General features: G+C 44.5%; 1 pseudogene; it reads left to right on the forward strand.

The window, feature by feature from the left end:
* Nucleotides 1–240: 240 nt before the first annotated feature.
* The window catches only part of LOC135575104 (WASH complex subunit 5-like), a 78399-nt pseudogene continuing 55260 nt past the window's right edge, over nt 241–23379 (forward strand).

Consider the following 23379-nt stretch of genomic DNA (forward strand, 5'->3'; position numbering starts at 1 on the left):
AGTGGTAAGGTTTTAATGGGTGTAGGGTTAGTTAGTAGGCCAATTTTTTCCACCAAGTAATGAATTCATACCACAGAATAGTAGGCTGATACACAGCCAATACAGTAGGTGGCGACATGCACCTATAATATTTGTTTGCGGACCGCCATAATAGCAACGAAGAAGAAGAAGCGGCAGAAAATTCACACGAAGAAGAAAAGCCCCCTGCTCTTATTCTTGACTTCGTCGCCACCTAGTGGTCCACAAACACTCTGCAGGGAAGATGAATCATGTGGTTTGTCATGTGATGGTAAACAGGAATTGAATTGAAAAACTTGAAACGGTCAACATTTAGCGAGCAACTACACTATCCTATAGGTGTATACCTTAAGGTGAGTACGGTTGTGAAATGATGCATGTAAAACATTTAGAAAGTTGAAAACTAGTCATCGCTCGGGTCGGTAGAATTCACCGCTTGTTGCAAAATATCTTTCCGGCCACTAGCTTCAAAGTAGCCTGCTGGTGATAACTACATGTACAATTATTTCATGTAGCTATCTGAACTCGTTAACATTATACAAATGAATACTATTTAGAGATGCAGTTTTAGTCCCTGGTTTAACCTGTGGCAGCTGTGTCTCTTTTTTTTACAATACTAGAGTAGAAGTGGGCCAGAGCCCGAATTGCAGAGGTGCCTTGTAGACCTTAGACCGTCGCCATGGTGGATTTCCTGGCGGAAAACAACCTGTGTGGTCAGGCGGTGCTGAGGATCGTGTCCCGGGGAAACGCTATCATAGCCGAGCTCCTCCGCCTCTCGGAGTTCATCCCTGCTGTCTTCAGACTCAAAGACAAGAGCGATCAGCAGAAATACGGAGACATCATCTGTGACTTCAGCTACTTCAAGGTGAGATGGGAGGAGGTTGTCTTGTTGAATGAGTGTGAGATGAGATCACAGTGAAAGGACATTGTTTGGGGTGCACCTCCTGCGGTAATGGACACGCACACCGCCAGTGTCATGGTTAGGTCTTTCCAATTATGTGATTGCCACCTGTCATCTATGAACTAGATTGTTTGGAATGTGTTATGGCATGATGATGAAGTACAAATCAAATCTAATGTTATTTGGTCACATTCACACGGTTAGCAGATGTTAATGCGAGTGTAGTGAAATGCTTGTGCTTCTAGTTCCGACAATGCAGTAATAACCAACGAGTAACCTAACAATTTCACAACTACTACCTTATACACACGTGTAAAGGGATAAAGAATATTTACATAAAAATATATGAATGAGAGATGGTACAGAACGGCAAAAGGCATGATGATGATGATGGTGATGATGAAGAACAGGGATAATGTTATGTCCATGAGTAACCCTTTATATTCTCCCCGGTGCCTTCCAGGGTCCAGTGTACTACGACAGTCATTCCAGTTATCATGATGATGATGATGATGAAGAACAGGGATAAGACATGAGTAACCCTTTATATTCTCCCGGTGCCTTCCAGGGTCCAGAGTACTACGACAGTCATTCCAGTTATCATGATGATGATGATGATGATGAAGAACAGGGATAAGACATGAGTAACCCTTTATATTCTCCCCGGTGCCTTCCAGGGTCCAGAGTACTACGACAGTCATTCCAGTTATCATGATGATGATGATGAAGAACAGGGATAAGACATGAGTAACCCTTTATATTCTCCCGGTGCCTTCCAGGGTCCAGAGTACTACGACAGTCATTCCAGTTATCATGATGATGATGATGAAGAACAGGGATAATGTTGATGATGATGATGATGAAGAACAGGGATAAGACATGAGTAACCCTTTATATTCTCCCGGTGCCTTCCAGGGTCCAGAGTACTACGACAGTCATTCCAGTTATCATGATGATGATGGATGAAGAACAGGGATAATGATGATGATGATGATGATGATGGATGAAGAACAGGGATAATACATGAGTAACCCTTTATATTCTCCCGGTGCCTTCCAGGGTCCAGAGTACTACGACAGTCATTCCAGTTATCATGATGATGATGATGATGATGATGATGATGAAGAACAGGGATAAGACATGAGTAACCCTTTCTCCCCGTTGCCTTCCAGGGTCCAGAGTACTACGACAGTCATTCCAGTTATCATGATGATGATGATGATGGATGAAGAACAGGGATAAGACATGAGTAACCCTTTCTCCCCGTTGCCTTCCAGGGTCCAGAGTACTACGACAGTAAGCTAGAAGCCAAACCAGATCTGCAGGATCTGGACGATGAGTTTCGGGAGAACAACCTGGAGATACTCTCACGATTCTACCTGGCGTTTGAAAGTGTCCACAAGTACATCGTCGATCTAATCAGGTCAAACAGAATTATGTCTGTCTGTCTGTCTGTCTGTCTGTCTGTCTGTCTGTCTGTCTGTCTGTCTGTCTGTCTGTCATACAGAATTACCTGTCTGTCTGTCTGTCTGTCTGTCTGTCTGTCTGTCTGTCTGTCTGTCTGTCTGTCTGTCTGTCATACAGAATTACCTGTCTGTCTGTCTGTCATACAGAATTACCTGTCTGTCTGTCTGTCATACAGAATTACCTGTCTGTCTGTCTGTCATACAGAATTACCTGTCTGTCTGTCTGTCATACAGAATTACCTGTCTGTCTGTCTGTCATACAGAATTACCTGTCTGTCTGTCTGTCTGTCTGTCTGTCTGTCTATCATACAGAATTACCTGTCTGTCTGTCATACAGAATTACCTGTCTGTCTGTCTGTCTGTCATACAGAATTACCTGTCTGTCTGTCTGTCTGTCTCTGTCTGTCATACAGAATTACCTGTCTGTCTGTCTGTCATACAGAATTACCTGTCTGTCTGTCTGTCTCTGTCTGTCTGTCATACAGAATTACCTGTCTGTCTGTCTGTCTGTCATACAGAATTACCTCCTTACAATATCCACCAGGGTGTCTGTCTGTCTGTCTGTCTGTCTGTCTGTCATACAGAATTACCTGTCTGTCTGTCTGTCTGTCTCTGTCTCTCCTCACCATGCTTTATCTAATCAGCTGTTCTGTCTCCTCACCATGCTTTATCTAGTCAGCTGTTCTGTCTCCTCACCATGCTTTATCTAATCAGCTGTTCTGTCTCCTCACCATGCTTTATCTAGTCAGCTGTTCTGTCTCCTCACCATGCTTTATCTAATCAGCTGTTCTGTCTCCTCACCATGCTTTATCTAGTCAGCTGTTCTGTCTCCTCACCATGCTTTATCTAATCAGCTGTTCTGTCTCCTCACCATGCTTTATCTAGTCAGCTGTTCTGTCTCCTCACCATGCTTTATCTAATCAGCTGTTCTGTCTCCTCACCATGCTTTATCTAATCAGCTGTTCTGTCTCTGTCTCCTCACCATGCTTTATCTAATCAGCTGTTCTGTCTCTGTCTCCTCACCATGCTTTATCTAATCAGCTGTTCTGTCTCCTCACCATGCTTTATCTAATCAGTTGTTCTGTCTCCTCACCATGCTTTATCTAATCAGCTGTTCTGTCTCTGTCTCCTCACCATGCTTTATCTAGTCAGCTGTTCTGTCTCCTCACCATGCTTTATCTAATCAGCTGTTCTGTCTCCTCACCATGCTTTATCTAATCAGCTGTTCTGTCTCTGTCTCCTCACCATGCTTTATCTAGTCAGCTGTTCTGTCTCTGTCTCCTCACCATGCTTTATCTAATCAGCTGTTCTGTCTCTGTCTCCTCACCATGCTTTATCTAGTCAGCTGTTCTGTCTCTGTCTCCTCACCATGCTTTATCTAGTCAGCTGTTCTGTCTCTGTCTCCTCACCATGCTTTATCTAATCAGCTGTTCTGTCTCCTCACCATGCTTTATCTAATCAGTTCTGTTCTGTCTCCTCACCATGCTTTATCTAGTCAGCTGTTCTGTCTCCTCACCATGCTTTATCTAATCAGCTGTTCTGTCTCCTCACCATGCTTTATCTAATCAGCTGTTCTGTCTCCTCACCATGCTTTATCTAGTCAGCTGTTCTGTCTCTGTCTCCTCACCATGCTTTATCTAATCAGCTGTTCTGTCTCTGTCTCCTCACCATGCTTTATCTAGTCAGCTGTTCTGTCTCCTCACCATGCTTTATCTAGTCAGCTGTTCTGTCTCCTCACCATGCTTTATCTAATCAGCTGTTCTGTCTCCTCACCATGCTTTATCTAATCAGCTGTTCTGTCTCTGTCTCCTCACCATGCTTTATCTAGTCAGTCTCCTCACCATGCTTTATCTGTCAGCTGTTCTGTCCTCACCATGCTTTATCTAGTCAGCTGTTCTGTCTCCTCACCATGCTTTATCTAATCAGCTGTTCTGTCTCTGTCTCCTCACCATGCTTTATCTAGTCAGCTGTTCTGTCTCCTCACCATGCTTTATCTAGTCAGCTGTTCTGTCTCTGTCTCCTCACCATGCTTTATCTAATCAGCTGTTCTGTCTCCTCACCATGCTTTATCTAGTCAGCTGTTCTGTCTCTGTCTCCTCACCATGCTTTATCTAGTCAGCTGTTCTGTCTGTCTCCTCACCATGCTTTATCTAATCAGCTGTTCTGTCTCCTCACCATGCTTTATCTAATCAGCTGTTCTGTCTCTGTCTCCTCACCATGCTTTATCTAATCAGCTGTTCTGTCTGTCTCCTCACCATGCTTTATCTCACCAGCTTTATCAGCTGTTCTGTCTCTGTCTCCTCACCATGCTTTATCTAGTCAGCTGTTCTGTCTCTGTCTCCTCACCATGCTTTATCTATCAGCTGTTCTGTCTGTCCTCACCATGCTTTATCTAGTCAGCTGTTCTGTCTCTGTCTCCTCACCATGCTTTATCTAGTCAGCTGTTCTGTCTCCTCACCATGCTTTATCTAGTCAGCTGTTCTGTCTCCTCACCATGCTTTATCTAATCAGCTGTTCTGTCTCCTCACCATGCTTTATCTAATCAGCTGTTCTGTCTCTGTCTCACCATGCTTTATCTAATCAGCTGTTCTTCTGTCTCCTCACCATGCTTTATCTAATCAGCTGTTCTGTCTCTGTCTCCTCACCATGCTTTATCTAATCAGCTGTTCTGTCTCTGTCTCCTCACCATGCTTTATCTAGTCAGCTGTTCTGTCTCTGTCTCCTCACCATGCTTTATCTAATCAGCTGTTCTGTTCTGTCTCCTCACCATGCTTTATCTAGTCAGCTGTTCTGTCTCTGTCTCCTCACCATGCTTTATCTAGTCAGCTGTTCTGTCTCTGTCTCCTCACCATGCTTTATCTAATCAGCTGTTCTGTCTCCTCACCATGCTTTATCTAGTCAGCTGTTCTGTCTCTGTCTCCTCACCATGCTTTATCTAATCAGCTCTGTTCTGTCTCCTCACCATGCTTTATCTAGTCAGCTGTTCTGTCTCTGTCTCCTCACCATGCTTTATCTAGTCAGCTGTTCTGTCTCTGTCTCCTCACCATGCTTTATCTGTCAGCTGTTCTGTCTCTGTCCTCACCATGCTTTATCTAATCAGCTGTTCTGTCTCCTGTCTCCTCACCATGCTTTATCTAGTCAGCTGTTCTGTCTCCTCACCATGCTTTATCTAATCAGCTGTTCTGTCTCTGTCTCCTCACCATGCTTTATCTAATCAGCTGTTCTGTCTCTGTCTCCTCACCATGCTTTATCTAGTCAGCTGTTCTGTCTCTGTCTCCTCACCATGCTTTATCTAGTCAGCTGTTCTGTCTCTGTCTCCTCACCATGCTTTATCTAATCAGCTGTTCTGTCTCTGTCTCCTCACCATGCTTTATCTAGTCAGCTGTTCTGTCTCTGTCTCCTCACCATGCTTTATCTAATCAGCTGTTCTGTCTCCTCACCATGCTTTATCTAGTCAGCTGTTCTGTCTCTGTCTCCTCACCATGCTTTATCTAATCAGCTGTTCTGTCTCTGTCTCCTCACCATGCTTTATCTAGTCAGCTGTTCTGTCTCTGTCTCCTCACCATGCTTTATCTAATCAGCTGTTCTGTCTCTGTCTCCTCACCATGCTTTATCTAATCAGCTGTTCTGTCTCCTCACCATGCTTTATCTAGTCAGCTGTTCTGTCTCTGTCTCCTCACCATGCTTTATCTAATCAGCTGTTCTGTCTCTGTCTCCTCACCATGCTTTATCTAATCAGCTGTTCTGTCTCTGTCTCCTCACCATGCTTTATCTAATCAGCTGTTCTGTTCTGTCTCCTGACCATGCTTTATCTAATCAGCTGTTCTGTCTCCTCACCATGCTTTATCTAGTCAGCTGTTCTGTCTCTGTCTCCTCACCATGCTTTATCTAGTCAGCTGTTCTGTCTCTGTCTCCTCACCATGCTTTATCTAGTCAGCTGTTCTGTCTCTGTCTCCTCACCATGCTTTATCTAATCAGCTGCTTTATCTAATCTGTTCTGTCTCCTCACCATGCTTTATCTAATCAGCTGTTCTGTCTCTGTCTCCTCACCATGCTTTATCTAGTCAGCTGTTCTGTCTCTGTCTCCTCACCATGCTTTATCTAATCAGCTGTTCTGTCTCCTCACCATGCTTTATCTAATCAGCTGTTCTGTCTCTGTCTCCTCACCATGCTTTATCTAATCAGCTGTTCTGTCTCTGTCTCCTCACCATGCTTTATCTAGTCAGCTGTTCTGTCTCTGTCTCCTCACCATGCTTTATCTAGTCAGCTGTTCTGTCTCCTCACCATGCTTTATCTAATCAGCTGTTCTGTCTCCTCACCATGCTTTATCTAATCAGCTGTTCTGTCTCCTCACCATGCTTTATCTAGTCAGCTGTTCTGTCTCCTCACCATGCTTTATCTAGTCAGCTGTTCTGTCTCCTCACCATGCTTTATCTAATCAGCTGTTCTGTCTCCTCACCATGCTTTATCTAATCAGCTGTTCTGTCTCCTCACCATGCTTTATCTAATCAGCTGTTCTGTCTCTGTCTCCTCACCATGCTTTATCTAGTCAGCTGTTCTGTCTCCTCACCATGCTTTATCTAGTCAGCTGTTCTGTCTCCTCACCATGCTTTATCTAGTCAGCTGTTCTGTCTCTGTCTCCTCACCATGCTTTATCTAGTCAGCTGTTCTGTCTCTGTCTCCTCACCATGCTTTATCTAATCAGCTGTTCTGTCTCCTCACCATGCTTTATGTAGTCAGCTGTTCTGTCTCCTCACCATGCTTTATCTAATCAGCTGTTCTGTCTCTGTCTCCTCACCATGCTTTATCTAATCAGCTGTTCTGTCTCCTCACCATGCTTTATCTAATCAGCTGTTCTGTCTCCTCACCATGCTTTATCTAGTCAGCTGTTCTGTCTCTGTCTCCTCACCATGCTTTATCTAATCAGCTGTTCTGTCTCTGTCTCCTCACCATGCTTTATCTAGTCAGCTGTTCTGTCTCCTCACCATGCTTTATCTAGTCAGCTGTTCTGTCTCCTCACCATGCTTTATCTAGTCAGCTGTTCTGTCTCCTCACCATGCTTTATCTAGTCAGCTGTTCTGTCTCCTCACCATGCTTTATCTAGTCAGCTGTTCTGTCTCCTCACCATGCTTTATCTAGTCAGCTGTTCTGTCTCTGTCTCCTCACCATGCTTTATCTAGTCAGCTGTTCTGTCTCTGTCTCCTCACCATGCTTTATCTAGTCAGCTGTTCTGTCTCCTCACCATGCTTTATCTAATCAGCTGTTCTGTCTCTGTCTCCTCACCATGCTTTATCTAATCAGCTGTCTCTGTCTCCTCACCATGCTTTATCTAATCAGCTGTTCTGTCTCTGTCTCCTCACCATGCTTTATCTAGTCAGCTGTTCTGTCTCCTCACCATGCTTTATCTAATCAGCTGTTCTGTCTCCTCATCATGCTTTATCTAATCAGCTGTTCTGTCTCTGTCTCCTCACCATGCTTTATCTAGTCAGCTGTTCTGTCTCTGTCTCCTCACCATGCTTTATCTAATCAGCTGTTCTGTCTCCTCACCATGCTTTATCTAGTCAGCTGTTCTGTCTCTGTCTCCTCACCATGCTTTATCTAGTCAGCTGTTCTGTCTCTGTCTCCTCACCATGCTTTATCTAATCAGCTGTTCTGTCTCCTCACCATGCTTTATCTAATCAGCTGTTCTGTCTCTGTCTCCTCACCATGCTTTATCTAGTCAGCTGTTCTGTCTCTGTCTCCTCACCATGCTTTATCTAATCAGCTGTTCTGTCTCTGTCTCCTCACCATGCTTTATCTAGTCAGCTGTTCTGTCTCTGTCTCCTCACCATGCTTTATCTAATCAGCTGTTCTGTCTCTGTCTCCTCACCATGCTTTATCTAGTCAGCTGTTCTGTCTCTGTCTCCTCACCATGCTTTATCTAATCAGCTGTTCTGTCTCCTCACCATGCTTTATCTATCAGCTGTTCTGTCTCTGTCTCCTCACCATGCTTTATCTAATCAGCTGTTCTGTCTCTGTCTCCTCACCATGCTTTATCTAATCAGCTGTTCTGTCTCTGTCTCCTCACCATGCTTTATCTAGTCAGCTGTTCTGTCTCTGTCTCCTCACCATGCTTTATCTAATCAGCTGTTCTGTCTCTGTCTCCTCACCATGCTTTATCTAGTCAGCTGTTCTGTCTCCTCACCATGCTTTATCTAATCAGCTGTTCTGTCTCCTCACCATGCTTTATGTAGTCAGCTGTTCTGTCTCTGTCTCCTCACCATGCTTTATCTAGTCAGCTGTTCTGTCTCTGTCTCCTCACCATGCTTTATCTAATCAGCTGTTCTGTCTCTGTCTCCTCACCATGCTTTATCTAGTCAGCTGTTCTGTCTCTGTCTCCTCACCATGCTTTATCTAATCAGCTGTTCTGTCTCTGTCTCCTCACCATGCTTTATCTAATCAGCTGTTCTGTCTCCTCACCATGCTTTATGTAGTCAGCTGTTCTGTCTCTGTCTCCTCACCATGCTTTATCTAGTCAGCTGTTCTGTCTCCTCACCATGCTTTATCTAGTCAGCTGTTCTGTCTCCTCACCATGCTTTATCTAGTCAGCTGTTCTGTCTCTGTCTCCTCACCATGCTTTATCTAATCAGCTGTTCTGTCTCCTCACCATGCTTTATCTAGTCAGCTGTTCTGTCTCTGTCTCCTCACCATGCTTTATCTAATCAGCTGTTCTGTCTCTGTCTCCTCACCATGCTTTATCTAGTCAGCTGTTCTGTCTCCTCACCATGCTTTATCTAGTCAGCTGTTCTGTCTCCTCACCATGCTTTATCTAGTCAGCTGTTCTGTCTCCTCACCATGCTTTATCTAATCAGCTGTTCTGTCTCCTCACCATGCTTTATCTAATCAGCTGTTCTGTCTCCTCACCATGCTTTATCTAATCAGCTGTTCTGTCTCTGTCTCCTCACCATGCTTTATCTAGTCAGCTGTTCTGTCTCCTCACCATGCTTTATCTAATCAGCTGTTCTGTCTCTGTCTCCTCACCATGCTTTATCTAGTCAGCTGTTCTGTCTCTGTCTCCTCACCATGCTTTATCTAATCAGCTGTTCTGTCTCTGTCTCCTCACCATGCTTTATCTAATCAGCTGTTCTGTCTCCTCACCATGTCTCTGTCTCACCATGCTTTATCTAATCAGCTGTTCTGTCTCTGTCTCCTCACCATGCTTTATCTAATCAGCTGTTCTGTCTCTGTCTCCTCACCATGCTTTATCTAATCAGCTGTTCTGTCTCCTCACCATGCTTTATCTAATCAGCTGTTCTGTCTCTGTCTCCTCACCATGCTTTATCTAGTCAGCTGTTCTGTCTCTGTCTCCTCACCATGCTTTATCTAGTCAGCTGTTCTGTCTCCTCACCATGCTTTATCTAATCAGCTGTTCTGTCTCTGTCTCCTCACCATGCTTTATCTAGTCAGCTGTTCTGTCTCTGTCTCCTCACCATGCTTTATCTAGTCAGCTGTTCTGTCTCCTCACCATGCTTTATCTAGTCAGCTGTTCTGTCTCTGTCTCCTCACCATGCTTTATCTAATCAGCTGTTCTGTCTCTGTCTCCTCACCATGCTTTATCTAGTCAGCTGTTCTGTCTCTGTCTCCTCACCATGCTTTATCTAATCAGCTGTTCTGTCTCTGTCTCCTCACCATGCTTTATCTAGTCAGCTGTTCTGTCTCTGTCTCCTCACCATGCTTTATCTAGTCAGCTGTTCTGTCTCTGTCTCCTCACCATTCTTTATCTAATCAGCTGTTCTGTCTCCTCACCATGCTTTATCTAGTCAGCTGTTCTGTCTCTGTCTCCTCACCATGCTTTATCTAATCAGCTGTTCTGTCTCCTCACCATGCTTTATCTAGTCAGCTGTTCTGTCTCTGTCTCCTCACCATGCTTTATCTAATCAGCTGTTCTGTCTCTGTCTCCTCACCATGCTTTATCTAGTCAGCTGTTCTGTCTCTGTCTCCTCACCATGCTTTATCTAATCAGCTGTTCTGTCTCTGTCTCCTCACCATGCTTTATCTAATCAGCTGTTCTGTCTCCTCACCATGCTTTATCTAGTCAGCTGTTCTGTCTCTGTCTCCTCACCATGCTTTATCTAGTCAGCTGTTCTGTCTCTGTCTCCTCACCATGCTTTATCTAGTCAGCTGTTCTGTCTCCTCACCATGCTTTATCTAATCAGCTGTTCTGTCTCCTCACCATGCTTTATCTAGTCAGCTGTTCTGTCTCTGTCTCCTCACCATGCTTTATCTAATCAGCTGTTCTGTCTCCTCACCATGCTTTATCTAGTCAGCTGTTCTGTCTCTGTCTCCTCACCATGCTTTATCTAGTCAGCTGTTCTGTCTCTGTCTCCTCACCATGCTTTATCTAATCAGCTGTTCTGTCTCCTCACCATGCTTTATCTAATCAGTTGTTCTGTCTCCTCACCATGCTTTATCTAATCAGTTGTTCTGTCTCCTCACCATGCTTTATCTAATCAGCTGTTCTGTCTCTGTCTCCTCACCATGCTTTATCTAATCAGCTGTCTCTGTCTCCTCACCATGCTTTATCTAATCAGCTGTTCTGTCTCCTCACCATGCTTTATCTAGTCAGCTGTTCTGTCTCTGTCTCCTCACCATGCTTTATCTAGTCAGCTGTCTGTCTCCTCACCATGCTTTATCTAGTCAGCTGTTCTGTCTCTGTCTCCTCACCATGCTTTATCTAATCAGCTGTTCTGTCTCTGTCTCCTCACCATGCTTTATCTAGTCAGCTGTTCTGTCTCTGTCTCCTCACCATGCTTTATCTAGTCAGCTGTTCTGTCTCTGTCTCCTCACCATTCTTTATCTAATCAGCTGTTCTGTCTCCTCACCATGCTTTATCTAGTCAGCTGTTCTGTCTCTGTCTCCTCACCATGCTTTATCTAATCAGCTGTTCTGTCTCCTCACCATGCTTTATCTAGTCAGCTGTTCTGTCTCTGTCTCCTCACCATGCTTTATCTAGTCAGCTGTTCTGTCTCTGTCTCCTCACCATGCTTTATCTAATCAGCTGTTCTGTCTCTGTCTCCTCACCATGCTTTATCTAGTCAGCTGTTCTGTCTCTGTCTCCTCACCATGCTTTATCTAGTCAGCTGTTCTGTCTCTGTCTCCTCACCATGCTTTATCTAATCAGCTGTTCTGTCTCCTCACCATGCTTTATCTAGTCAGCTGTTCTGTCTCTGTCTCCTCACCATGCTTTATCTAGTCAGCTGTTCTGTCTCTGTCTCCTCACCATGCTTTATCTAATCAGCTGTTCTGTCTCCTCACCATGCTTTATCTAATCAGCTGTTCTGTCTCCTCACCATGCTTTATGTAGTCAGCTGTTCTGTCTCTGTCTCCTCACCATGCTTTATCTAATCAGCTGTTCTGTCTCCTCACCATGCTTTATGTAGTCAGCTGTTCTGTCTCTGTCTCCTCACCATGCTTTATCTAGTCAGCTGTTCTGTCTCTGTCTCCTCACCATGCTTTATCTAGTCAGCTGTTCTGTCTCTGTCTCCTCACCATGCTTTATCTAATCAGTTGTTCTGTCTCCTCACCATGCTTTATCTAATCAGCTGTTCTGTCTCTGTCTCCTCACCATGCTTTATCTAATCAGCTGTCTCTGTCTCCTCACCATGCTTTATCTAATCAGCTGTTCTGTCTCCTCACCATGCTTTATCTAGTCAGCTGTTCTGTCTCTGTCTCCTCACCATGCTTTATCTAGTCAGCTGTCTGTCTCCTCACCATGCTTTATCTAGTCAGCTGTTCTGTCTCTGTCTCCTCACCATGCTTTATCTAATCAGCTGTTCTGTCTCTGTCTCCTCACCATGCTTTATCTAGTCAGCTGTTCTGTCTCTGTCTCCTCACCATGCTTTATCTAATCAGCTGTTCTGTCTCCTCACCATGCTTTATCTAATCAGCTGTTCTGTCTCCTCACCATGCTTTATCTAATCAGCTGTTCTGTCTCCTCACCATGCTTTATCTAGTCAACTGTTCTGTCTCCTCACCATGCTTTATCTAATCAGCTGTTCTGTCTCCTCACCATGCTTTATCTAATCAGCTGTTCTGTCTCCTCACCATGCTTTATCTAATCAGCTGTTCTGTCTCTGTCTCCTCACCATGCTTTATCTAGTCAGCTGTTCTGTCTGTCTCCTCACCATGCTTTATCTAATCAGCTGTTCTGTCTCTGTCTCCTCACCATGCTTTATCTAATCAGCTGTTCTGTCTCCTCACCATGCTTTATCTAGTCAGCTGTTCTGTCTCTGTCTCCTCACCATGCTTTATCTAGTCAGCTGTTCTGTCTCTGTCTCCTCACCATGCTTTATCTAATCAGCTGTTCTGTCTCTGTCTCCTCACCATGCTTTATCTAGTCAGCTGTTCTGTCTCTGTCTCCTCACCATGCTTTATCTAGTCAGCTGTTCTGTCTCTGTCTCCTCACCATGCTTTATCTAGTCAGCTGTTCTGTCTCCTCACCATGCTTTATCTAGTCAGCTGTTCTGTCTCCTCACCATGCTTTATCTGTCTCCTCAGCTGTTCTGTTCTGTCTCCTCACCATGCTTTATCTAGTCAGCTGTTCTGTTCTGTCTCCTCACCATGCTTTATCTAATCAGCTGTCTCTGTCTCCTCACCATGCTTTATCTAATCAGCTGTCTCTGTCTCCTCACCATGCTTTATCTAATCAGCTGTTCTGTCTGTCTCCTCACCATGCTTTATCTAATCAGCTGTCTCTGTCTCCTCACCATGCTTTATCTAATCAGCTGTTCTGTCTCTGTCTCCTCACCATGCTTTATCTAATCAGCTGTCTCTGTCTCCTCACCATGCTTTATCTAATCAGCTGTTCTGTCTCCTCACCATGCTTTATCTAATCAGCTGTTCTGTCTCCTCACCATGCTTTATCTAGTCAGCTGTTCTGTCTCCTCACCATGCTTTATCTAGTCAGCTGTTCTGTCTCCTCACCATGCTTTATCTAGTCAGCTGTTCTGTCTCCTCACCATGCTTTATCTAGTCAGCTGTTCTGTCTCCTCACCATGCTTTATCTAGTCAGCTGTTCTGTCTCCTCACCATGCTTTATCTAATCAGCTGTTCTGTCTCTGTCTCCTCACCATGCTTTATCTAATCAGCTGTTCTGTCTCCTGACCATGCTTTATCTAATCAGCTGTTCTGTCTCCTCACCATGCTTTATGTAGTCAGCTGTTCTGTCTCTGTCTCCTCACCATGCTTTATCTAGTCAGCTGTTCTGTCTCCTTCTTTATCTAGTCAGCTGTTCTGTCTCCTCACCATGCTTTATCTAATCAGCTGTTCTGTCTCCTGACCATGCTTTATCTAATCAGCTGTTCTGTCTCCTCACCATGCTTTATCTAATCAGCTGTTCTGTCTCCTCACCATGCTTTATCTAATCAGCTGTTCTGTCTCTGTCTCCTCACCATGCTTTATCTAGTCAGCTTATCTGTCTCTGTCTCCTCACCATGCTTTATCTAGTCAGCTGTTCTGTCTCTGTCTCCTCACCATGCTTTATCTAATCAGCTGTTCTGTCTCCTCACCATGCTTTATCTAATCAGCTGTTCTGTCTCCTCACCATGCTTTATCTAGTCAACTGTTCTGTCTCCTCACCATGCTTTATCTAATCAGCTGTTCTGTCTCCTCACCATGCTTTATCTAATCAGCTGTTCTGTCTCCTCACCATGCTTTATCTAATCAGCTGTTCTGTCTCTGTCTCCTCACCATGCTTTATCTAGTCAGCTGTTCTGTCTGTCTCCTCACCATGCTTTATCTAATCAGCTGTTCTGTCTCTGTCTCCTCACCATGCTTTATCTAATCAGCTGTTCTGTCTCCTCACCATGCTTTATCTAGTCAGCTGTTCTGTCTCTGTCTCCTCACCATGCTTTATCTAGTCAGCTGTTCTGTCTCTGTCTCCTCACCATGCTTTATCTAATCAGCTGTTCTGTCTCTGTCTCCTCACCATGCTTTATCTAGTCAGCTGTTCTGTCTCTGTCTCCTCACCATGCTTTATCTAGTCAGCTGTTCTGTCTCTGTCTCCTCACCATGCTTTATCTAGTCAGCTGTTCTGTCTCCTCACCATGCTTTATCTAGTCAGCTGTTCTGTCTCCTCACCATGCTTTATCTAGTCAGCTGTTCTGTCTCCTCACCATGCTTTATCTAGTCAGCTGTTCTGTCTCCTCACCATGCTTTATCTAGTCAGCTGTTCTGTCTCTGTCTCCTCACCATGCTTTATCTAATCAGCTGTCTCTGTCTCCTCACCATGCTTTATCTAATCAGCTGTCTCTGTCTCCTCACCATGCTTTATCTAATCAGCTGTCTCTGTCTCCTCACCATGCTTTATCTAATCAGCTGTTCTGTCTCTGTCTCCTCACCATGCTTTATCTAATCAGCTGTCTCTGTCTCCTCACCATGCTTTATCTAATCAGCTGTCTCTGTCTCCTCACCATGCTTTATCTAATCAGCTGTTCTGTCTCCTCACCATGCTTTATCTAATCAGCTGTTCTGTCTCCTCACCATGCTTTATCTAGTCAGCTGTTCTGTCTCCTCACCATGCTTTATCTAGTCAGCTGTTCTGTCTCCTCACCATGCTTTATCTAGTCAGCTGTTCTGTCTCCTCACCATGCTTTATCTAGTCAGCTGTTCTGTCTCCTCACCATGCTTTATCTAGTCAGCTGTTCTGTCTCCTCACCATGCTTTATCTAATCAGCTGTTCTGTCTCTGTCTCCTCACCATGCTTTATCTAATCAGCTGTTCTGTCTCCTGACCATGCTTTATCTAATCAGCTGTTCTGTCTCCTCACCATGCTTTATGTAGTCAGCTGTTCTGTCTCTGTCTCCTCACCATGCTTTATCTAGTCAGCTGTTCTGTCTCCTCACCATGCTTTATCTAGTCAGCTGTTCTGTCTCCTCACCATGCTTTATCTAATCAGCTGTTCTGTCTCCTGACCATGCTTTATCTAATCAGCTGTTCTGTCTCCTCACCATGCTTTATCTAATCAGCTGTTCTGTCTCCTCACCATGCTTTATCTAATCAGCTGTTCTGTCTCTGTCTCCTCACCATGCTTTATCTAGTCAGCTGTTCTGTCTCTGTCTCCTCACCATGCTTTATCTAGTCAGCTGTTCTGTCTCTGTCTCCTCACCATGCTTTATCTAGTCAGCTGTTCTGTCTCCTCACCATGCTTTATCTAATCAGCTGTTCTGTCTCCTCACCATGCTTTATCTAATCAGCTGTTCTGTCTCCTCACCATGCTTTATCAGTGCTGTTCTGTCTCCTAGTCAGCTGTTCTGTCTCTGTCTCCTCACCATGCTTTATCTAGTCAGCTGTTCTGTCTCCTCACCATGCTTTATCTAATCAGCTGTTCTGTCTCTGTCTCCTCACCATGCTTTATCTAATCAGCTGTTCTGTCTCCTCACCATGCTTTATCTAATCAGCTGTTCTGTCTCCTCACCATGCTTTATCTAATCAGCTGTTCTGTCTCCTCACCATGCTTTATCTAATCAGCTGTTCTGTCTCTGTCTCCTCACCATGCTTTATCTAGTCAGCTGTTCTGTCTCTGTCTCCTCACCATGCTTTATCTAGTCAGCTGTTCTGTCTCTGTCTCCTCACCATGCTTTATCTAGTCAGCTGTTCTGTCTCCTCACCATGCTTTATCTAATCAGCTGTTCTGTCTCCTCACCATGCTTTATCTAATCAGCTGTTCTGTCTCCTCACCATGCTTTATCTAGTCAGCTGTTCTGTCTCCTCACCATGCTTTATCTAGTCAGCTGTTCTGTCTCTGTCTCCTCACCATGCTTTATCTAGTCAGCTGTTCTGTCTCCTCACCATGCTTTATCTAATCAGCTGTTCTGTCTCTGTCTCCTCACCATGCTTTATCTAATCAGCTGTTCTGTCTCCTCACCATGCTTTATCTAATCAGCTGTTCTGTCTCCTCACCATGCTTTATCTAATCAGCTGTTCTGTCTCTGTCTCCTCACCATGCTTTATCTAGTCAGCTGTTCTGTCTCCTCACCATGCTTTATCTAGTCAGCTGTTCTGTCTCCTCACCATGCTTTATCTAGTCAGCTGTTCTGTCTCTGTCTCCTCACCATGCTTTATCTAGTCAGCTGTTCTGTCTCTGTCTCCTCACCATGCTTTATCTAATCAGCTGTTCTGTCTCCTCACCATGCTTTATGTAGTCAGCTGTTCTGTCTCCTCACCATGCTTTATCTAATCAGCTGTTCTGTCTCTGTCTCCTCACCATGCTTTATCTAGTCAGCTGTTCTGTCTCCTCACCATGCTTTATCTAGTCAGCTGTTCTGTCTCCTCACCATGCTTTATCTAGTCAGCTGTTCTGTCTCCTCACCATGCTTTATCTAGTCAGCTGTTCTGTCTCCTCTCCATGCTTTATCATGCTGTTCTGTCTCCTCACCATGCTTTATCTGTCAGCTGTTCTGTCTCCTCACCATGCTTTATCTAGTCAGTTCTGTTCTGTCTCCTCACCATGCTTTATCTAGTCAGCTGTTCTGTCTCCTCACCATGCTTTATCTAGTCAGCTGTTCTGTCTCCTCACCATGCTTTATCTAGTCAGCTGTTCTGTCTCTGTCTCCTCACCATGCTTTATCTAGTCAGCTGTTCTGTCTCCTCACCATGCTTTATCTAATCAGCTGTTCTGTCTCTGTCTCCTCACCATGCTTTATCTAATCAGCTGTTCTGTCTCTGTCTCCTCACCATGCTTTATCTAGTCAGCTGTTCTGTCTCCTCACCATGCTTTATCTAGTCAGCTGTTCTGTCTCCTCACCATGCTTTATCTAATCAGCTGTTCTGTCTCTGTCTCCTCACCATGCTTTATCTAATCAGCTGTTCTGTCTCCTCACCATGCTTTATCTAATCAGCTGTTCTGTCTCTGTCTCCTCACCATGCTTTATCTAGTCAGCTGTTCTTTCTCTGTCTCCTCACCATGCTTTATCTAATCAGCTGTTCTGTCTCCTCACCATGCTTTATCTAGTCAGCTGTTCTGTCTCTGTCTCCTCACCATGCTTTATCTAGTCAGTTGTTCTGTCTCTGTCTCCTCACCATGCTTTATCTAATCAGCTGTTCTGTCTCCTCACCATGCTTTATCTAATCAGCTGTTCTGTCTCTGTCTCCTCACCATGCTTTATCTAGTCAGCTGTTCTGTCTCTGTCTCCTCACCATGCTTTATCTAATCAGCTGTTCTGTCTCTGTCTCCTCACCATGCTTTATCTAGTCAGCTGTTCTGTCTCTGTCTCCTCACCATGCTTTATCTAATCAGCTGTTCTGTCTCCTCACCATGCTTTATCTAGTCAGCTGTTCTGTCTCTGTCTCCTCACCATGCTTTATCTAGTCAGCTGTTCTGTCTCTGTCTCCTCACCATGCTTTATCTAATCAGCTGTTCTGTCTCTGTCTCCTCACCATGCTTTATCTAGTCAGCTGTTCTGTCTCTGTCTCCTCACCATGCTTTATCTAATCAGCTGTTCTGTCTCTGTCTCCTCACCATGCTTTATCTAATCAGCTGTTCTGTCTCTGTCTCCTCACCATGCTTTATCTAGTCAGCTGTTCTGTCTCCTCACCATGCTTTATCTAGTCAGCTGTTCTGTCTCTGTCTCCTCACCATGCTTTATCTAATCAGCTGTTCTGTCTCTGTCTCCTCACCATGCTTTATCTAGTCAGCTGTTCTGTCTCCTCACCATGCTTTATCTAATCAGCTGTTCTGTCTCCTCACCATGCTTTATGTAGTCAGCTGTTCTGTCTCTGTCTCCTCACCATGCTTTATCTAATCAGCTGTTCTGTCTCCTCACCATGCTTTATGTAGTCAGCTGTTCTGTCTCTGTCTCCTCACCATGCTTTATCTAGTCAGCTGTTCTGTCTCCTCACCATGCTTTATCTAATCAGCTGTTCTGTCTCCTCACCATGCTTTATCTAATCAGCTGTTCTGTCTCTGTCTCCTCACCATGCTTTATCTAGTCAGCTGTTCTGTCTCCTCACCATGCTTTATCTAATCAGCTGTTCTGTCTCCTCACCATGCTTTATATAGTCAGCTGTTCTGTCTCTGTCTCCTCACCATGCTTTATCTAATCAGCTGTTCTGTCTCCTCACCATGCTTTATGTAGTCAGCTGTTCTGTCTCTGTCTCCTCACCATGCTTTATCTAGTCAGCTGTTCTGTCTCTGTCTCCTCACCATGCTTTATCTAATCAGCTGTTCTGTCTCTGTCTCCTCACCATGCTTTATCTAGTCAGCTGTTCTGTCTCTGTCTCCTCACCATGCTTTATCTAATCAGCTGTTCTGTCTCTGTCTCCTCACCATGCTTTATCTAATCAGCTGTTCTGTCTCCTCACCATGCTTTATGTAGTCAGCTGTTCTGTCTCTGTCTCCTCACCATGCTTTATCTAGTCAGCTGTTCTGTCTCCTCACCATGCTTTATCTAGTCAGCTGTTCTGTCTCCTCACCATGCTTTATCTAGTCAGCTGTTCTGTCTCTGTCTCCTCACCATGCTTTATCTAATCAGCTGTTCTGTCTCCTCACCATGCTTTATCTAGTCAGCTGTTCTGTCTCTGTCTCCTCACCATGCTTTATCTAATCAGCTGTCTCTGTCTCCTCACCATGCTTTATCTAATCAGCTGTTCTGTCTCTGTCTCCTCACCATGCTTTATCTAGTCAGCTGTTCTGTCTCTGTCTCCTCACCATGCTTTATCTAGTCAGCTGTTCTGTCTCCTCACCATGCTTTATCTAGTCAGCTGTTCTGTCTCCTCACCATGCTTTATCTAGTCAGCTGCTCTGTCTCCTCACCATGCTTTATCTAATCAGCTGTTCTGTCTCCTCACCATGCTTTATCTAATCAGCTGTTCTGTCTCCTCACCATGCTTTATCTAATCAGCTGTTCTGTCTCTGTCTCCTCACCATGCTTTATCTAGTCAGCTGTTCTGTCTCCTCACCATGCTTTATCTAATCAGCTGTTCTGTCTCTGTCTCCTCACCATGCTTTATCTAGTCAGCTGTTCTGTCTCTGTCTCCTCACCATGCTTTATCTAATCAGCTGTTCTGTCTCTGTCTCCTCACCATGCTTTATCTAATCAGCTGTTCTGTCTCCTCACCATGCTTTATCTAGTCAGCTGTTCTGTCTCCTCACCATGCTTTATCTAATCAGCTGTTCTGTCTCTGTCTCCTCACCATGCTTTATCTAATCAGCTGTTCTGTCTCTGTCTCCTCACCATGCTTTATCTAGTCAGCTGTTCTGTCTCTGTCTCCTCACCATGCTTTATCTAATCAGCTGTTCTGTCTCCTCACCATGCTTTATCTAATCAGCTGTTCTGTCTCTGTCTCCTCACCATGCTTTATCTAGTCAGCTGTTCTGTCTCTGTCTCCTCACCATGCTTTATCTAGTCAGCTGTTCTGTCTCCTCACCATGCTTTATCTAATCAGCTGTTCTGTCTCTGTCTCCTCACCATGCTTTATCTAATCAGCTGTTCTGTCTCCTCACCATGCTTTATCTAGTCAGCTGTTCTGTCTCTGTCTCCTCACCATGCTTTATCTAGTCAGCTGTTCTGTCTCCTCACCATGCTTTATCTAGTCAGCTGTTCTGTCTCTGTCTCCTCACCATGCTTTATCTAGTCAGCTGTTCTGTCTCCTCACCATGCTTTATCTAGTCAGCTGTTCTGTCTCTGTCTCCTCACCATGCTTTATCTAATCAGCTGTTCTGTCTCTGTCTCCTCACCATGCTTTATCTAGTCAGCTGTTCTGTCTCTGTCTCCTCACCATGCTTTATCTAGTCAGCTGTTCTGTCTCTGTCTCCTCACCATGCTTTATCTAATCAGCTGTTCTGTCTCCTCACCATGCTTTATCTAGTCAGCTGTTCTGTCTCTGTCTCCTCACCATGCTTTATCTAATCAGCTGTTCTGTCTCCTCACCATGCTTTATCTAATCAGCTGTTCTGTCTCTGTCTCCTCACCATGCTTTATCTAGTCAGCTGTTCTGTCTCTGTCTCCTCACCATGCTTTATCTAGTCAGCTGTTCTGTCTCTGTCTCCTCACCATGCTTTATCTATCAGCTGTTCTGTCTCCTCACCATGCTTTATCTAGTCAGCTGTTCTGTCTCTGTCTCCTCACCATGCTTTATCTAATCAGCTGTTCTGTCTCTGTCTCCTCACCATGCTTTATCTAGTCAGCTGTTCTGTCTCTGTCTCCTCACCATGCTTTATCTAGTCAGCTGTTCTGTCTCTGTCTCCTCACCATGCTTTATCTAATCAGCTGTTCTGTCTCCTCACCATGCTTTATCTAGTCAGCTGTTCTGTCTCCTCACCATGCTTTATCTAATCAGCTGTTCTGTCTCCTCACCATGCTTTATGTAGTCAGCTGTTCTGTCTCTGTCTCCTCACCATGCTTTATCTAATCAGCTGTTCTGTCTCCTCACCATGCTTTATGTAGTCAGCTGTTCTGTCTCTGTCTCCTCACCATGCTTTATCTAGTCAGCTGTTCTGTCTCTGTCTCCTCACCATGCTTTATCTAATCAGTTGTTCTGTCTCCTCACCATGCTTTATCTAATCAGCTGTTCTGTCTCTGTCTCCTCACCATGCTTTATCTAATCAGCTGTCTCTGTCTCCTCACCATGCTTTATCTAATCAGCTGTTCTGTCTCCTCACCATGCTTTATCTAGTCAGCTGTTCTGTCTCTGTCTCCTCACCATGCTTTATCTAATCAGCTGTTCTGTCTCTGTCTCCTCACCATGCTTTATCTAATCAGTTGTTCTGTCTCCTCACCATGCTTTATCTAATCAGCTGTCTCTGTCTCCTCACCATGCTTTATCTAATCAGCTGTTCTGTCTCCTCACCATGCTTTATCTAGTCAGCTGTTCTGTCTCTGTCTCCTCACCATGCTTTATCTAGTCAGCTGTTCTGTCTCCTCACCATGCTTTATCTAGTCAGCTGTTCTGTCTCTGTCTCCTCACCATGCTTTATCTAATCAGCTGTTCTGTCTCTGTCTCCTCACCATGCTTTATCTAGTCAGCTGTTCTGTCTCTGTCTCCTCACCATGCTTTATCTAATCAGCTGTTCTGTCTCCTCACCATGCTTTATCTAATCAGCTGTTCTGTCTCCTCACCATGCTTTATCTAATCAGCTGTTCTGTCTCCTCACCATGCTTTATCTAGTCAGCTGTTCTGTCTCTGTCTCCTCACCATGCTTTATCTAGTCAGCTGTTCTGTCTCTGTCTCCTCACCATGCTTTATCTAGTCAGCTGTCTGTCTCCTCACCATGCTTTATCTAGTCAGCTGTTCTGTCTCTGTCTCCTCACCATGCTTTATCTAATCAGCTGTTCTGTCTCTGTCTCCTCACCATGCTTTATCTAGTCAGCTGTTCTGTCTCTGTCTCCTCACCATGCTTTATCTAATCAGCTGTTCTGTCTCCTCACCATGCTTTATCTAATCAGCTGTTCTGTCTCCTCACCATGCTTTATCTAATCAGCTGTTCTGTCTCCTCACCATGCTTTATCTAGTCTGTTCTGTTCTGTCTCCTCACCATGCTTTATCTAATCAGCTGTTCTGTTCTGTCTCCTCACCATGCTTTATCTAATCAGCTGTTCTGTCTCCTCACCATGCTTTATCTAATCAGCTGTTCTGTCTCCTCACCATGCTTTATCTAATCAGCTGTTCTGTCTCTGTCTCCTCACCATGCTTTATCTAGTCAGCTGTTCTGTCTGTCTCCTCACCATGCTTTATCTAATCAGCTGTTCTGTCTCTGTCTCCTCACCATGCTTTATCTAATCAGCTGTTCTGTTCTGTCTCCTCACCATGCTTTATCTAGTCAGCTGTTCTGTCTCTGTCTCCTCACCATGCTTTATCTAATCAGCTGTTCTGTCTCTGTCTCCTCACCATGCTTTATCTAATCAGCTGTTCTGTCTCTGTCTCCTCACCATGCTTTATCTAGTCAGCTGTTCTGTCTCTGTCTCCTCACCATGCTTTATCTAGTCAGCTGTTCTGTCTCTGTCTCCTCACCATGCTTTATCTAGTCAGCTGTTCTGTCTCCTCACCATGCTTTATCTAGTCAGCTGTTCTGTCTCCTCACCATGCTTTATCTAGTCAGCTGTTCTGTCTCCTCACCATGCTTTATCTAGTCAGCTGTTCTGTCTCCTCACCATGCTTTATCTAGTCAGCTGTTCTGTCTCCTCACCATGCTTTATCTAATCAGCTGTTCTGTCTCTGTCTCCTCACCATGCTTTATCTAATCAGCTGTTCTGTCTCCTCACCATGCTTTATCTAGTCAGCTGTTCTGTCTCCTCACCATGCTTTATCTAATCAGCTGTCTCTGTCTCTGTCTCCTCACCATGCTTTATCTAATCAGCTGTCTCTGTCTCCTCACCATGCTTTATCTAATCAGCTGTCTCTGTCTCCTCACCATGCTTTATCTAATCAGCTGTTCTGTCTCTGTCTCCTCACCATGCTTTATCTAATCAGCTGTTCTGTCTCTGTCTCCTCACCATGCTTTATCTAATCAGCTGTCTCTGTCTCTGTCTCCTCACCATGCTTTATCTAGTCAGCTGTTCTGTCTCTGTCTCCTCACCATGCTTTATCTAATCAGCTGTCTCTGTCTCTGTCTCCTCACCATGCTTTATCTAATCAGCTGTTCTGTCTCCTCACCATGCTTTATCTAATCAGCTGTTCTGTCTCCTCACCATGCTTTATCTAGTCAGCTGTTCTGTCTCCTCACCATGCTTTATCTAGTCAGCTGTTCTGTCTCCTCACCATGCTTTATCTAGTCAGCTGTTCTGTCTCCTCACCATGCTTTATCTAGTCAGCTGTTCTGTCTCCTCACCATGCTTTATCTAATCAGCTGTTCTGTCTCCTCACCATGCTTTATCTAATCAGCTGTTCTGTCTCCTCACCATGCTTTATCTAATCAGCTGTTCTGTCTCTGTCTCCTCACCATGCTTTATCTAGTCAGCTGTTCTGTCTCTGTCTCCTCACCATGCTTTATCTAATCAGCTGTTCTGTCTCCTCACCATG

The sequence above is a fragment of the Oncorhynchus nerka genome, linkage group LG14, assembly GCF_034236695.1.
Source record: "Oncorhynchus nerka isolate Pitt River linkage group LG14, Oner_Uvic_2.0, whole genome shotgun sequence".
Taxonomy (NCBI): domain Eukaryota; kingdom Metazoa; phylum Chordata; class Actinopteri; order Salmoniformes; family Salmonidae; genus Oncorhynchus; species Oncorhynchus nerka.